Here is a 3,034-nt window from a genome sequence, read left to right as displayed (position 1 = left end):
CCAACAGTTTTGAGAGTTTATTTTACTTTATTCTGAGATTGGATTACTGCTCATCCAAAATTTATTATAATAAACAGCAAAAAATACTAACGCATATAATTTTTTGAGGAAAATTTTATTTTTAGAGCAAAATTTGAAGTTCACTGGCAAGAACAATTAAAAAGATAAAAATAACCCTATATTAGGATAATAATAAGAAAATTAAAAATGAAAATACAAAAAATATAGCATTTTTAATACAAAAAATTTACTCTAAAAGTTAAAAATTCGCTCCTGAAATAACACACTACCCCCTTCGAAAAGTTGACCTATTGCGGTTACCAGAAAAGTAAGACACGTGAAGGCGGCACAATCCAGCAACCCAATTATTAAGAGACCCGATTGAAAGCGACTCTATTATTAAAAGATACTATTTGTATGCTGACTGCGACAAATTTTCTAATTAAATAAAAATTTGATCATTATCCGTTAGATCCCCAAATGTAACACTCTTTTTTCCTCGACTGGGAACCCTAAAATAGGGTTGTTTGGTTGGAGGCATTCTAACCCTATAATTAATGGGTTATTTGATTGGAGGCATTCTGCTATCAAATAGTTTCGTTCATTTCAACCACATACTTGATATTTGGTTCAGAACCTTTTTTAAAAACGTAAAAAAGGTTGCATGTATGTTCTTAGTTGTAAACTATAAATTTTATAATTAATTTTAAAAAATATCAAAATCACAAATAAATCTAGAAAAATAGTGTTTTTGCTTATTTATCTGTAATAATAAACTGGCTGGTTTTGTGCATCGATTCCAACTTTACTTATGCACTTTTCAACTCTAGCTTTTACATGTTTCCCGTGGGACGGCTTATAAATTAATTTTAATATATATCCCCACTTATCTGATAAGCTAACACGTATTTTTGAAGATAATTTAATTTTTATTTGCCCCACGAATGTTGATTTTAATATCTTAAATGATATTTCGCAAATCACGAGCTAATTCGTCCTAGTTGTATTGCCACAGGATGCTGACCCCATAATAGAATTTAGAATAACTTGAAGTTTAATTCATAAGAAAACAAATTTAATATTCAGGGAAATTGCCTAAATAGATTTTAGCTTACCTACATTAACTAATAAAATTACAAAATTAGACTTAGACGGGATTAGTTAAAATTACCTATTTAATTGTTTGTTTAAAATAAGAAATAAAACTATGCCAAGTTTCATGAAATAATTGAATTTTAAGTTCTGAGCAAGGCGATATAAAAAAATAAAAACAAGTCAACGTATAGAATCTCGTTTCTTCAAAAATATATTTATTTACACGTCAATTTAATTTAAAGAAATGTTTGTTTTATGTTTAGTGATTCCCGTAAATAAGAATCCTATACGAGAATCATATACTTAAATTCATATAATAATATTTGTAAATCAAACCTCTTATGATGGGGGATTTCATTTCTACATATTCAATTCCATAATCTTCACCCTCATTCACGATTCTCGTTTTAATTATGCATCCAAATGTTTCTTGCATTTCTATATAAAGAAAACGATAATTTCATATTTTTTTTCTGAATGGTCCTGTTAACCACAGCCCTTAGGCCTGTGGATAAAAACTTATTTTTCAACCCTTGGTATATTTTAATTTGTGCTTATATTATATGTGCAGGGACCGGTTATATTTATGAAAGTAAAAATAAATTTTGATAAAAAAAATACATACATTTAATGCTTAAACATAGCTCTTAGGACCGTGATTAGCATTTTCCTTTTCAGAAAATAAAAGTCCACGGAACAATTGATAAATGTAAATTATAATCATGACGAACCGGCCCAAAACTATGGACTTTATCTTTATATTTGAGAGAAGACTATGAGCCAGCCTGTTTGTTTCCTCGCATATGGGCTTTGTTGTCCTTAAATGATGAATGAGAGTTCAAGGAATTGTTTGGCAAAAATTTAAAATGACCATATTTGTAACTTATATGATATATATATATATATATATATATAATGTTAACTAGCTACTTTCAACTCTTCATATTCTCATTTTATTTTCGGTCTTCCGTTTTTTCAATTTTTTAAATTTGCATTAATTTAAGAATTGTGCGATATATAAATATATTTAAATAAAAAATATTAGAAATACCAACTTTTCGGTTCAAAAAAAGAAATACCAACTTTTTAAAATTTTTGCAATTTTACTATATTCTGAAAATATTTGCAAAAATAAGGTGTGATCAAAATTAACGAGATACGCAACTAATTATATCGAGTTTTTTAAAAAAGTGATAGTATTTTTGCAAAAATTATGTTTTGGGGAATTTGTTTTTTTAAAAACCTTTTCAATATTATATTTTTTTCTAAATTTATTTTTTTTTCTAAATTTAATTTGATGAAATTTATTCATTTAATTTTTTTAAATAATGGTTAGTTATCTTTTACATTTTAATGTTTGTTTCAAAAAAAATTATAACTTATAAGTTACCAAACACCTTATCAACTTAAAAGCAATTTATACGTAAGATTATCCAAATACCTAAATAACGTATAATTTACGGGGTTCATATCACGTACAAAACCCTTTTCAACTTTAAGTTATAAAATATAATTTCTTAAAATATCCCAAACGGGCCCTATATTAGTTATATAAAGTAATATATTTAGAGATATAAATACTTGTAGAGAAGGTAAAATATGAATATTAATAAGAGAAACATGTATATGTAAATTATTTGAATCATTATAAAATACTAGCGTGATAATCCGTGCGAGTCACGAGCCATTTTCTAGATTTTTTTGTGCATTATGTAATCATAGTGTTTTTATTATTTTTTATTGGTAAATATTGTGCAATATATCGGGTATATCATATAATCAATTAATTATCAATGCGTTGATTTATATGTAATACGTTATTAACCTACACAACGTTGCTAATATGCTAATAGAGCTCAATAAGCAAATTATACATTTTCTTTTACGTGCTATGTAATTTGTATTTCTTGAATAAATGCAAGTAGTATGGTTGGTGTCC

The sequence above is a fragment of the Apium graveolens genome, chromosome 6, assembly GCF_009905375.1.
Source record: "Apium graveolens cultivar Ventura chromosome 6, ASM990537v1, whole genome shotgun sequence".
Lineage (NCBI taxonomy): Eukaryota > Viridiplantae > Streptophyta > Magnoliopsida > Apiales > Apiaceae > Apium > Apium graveolens.
The sequence above is the reverse complement of the archived record's forward strand: the minus strand, read 5'-3'. Positions refer to the sequence as shown.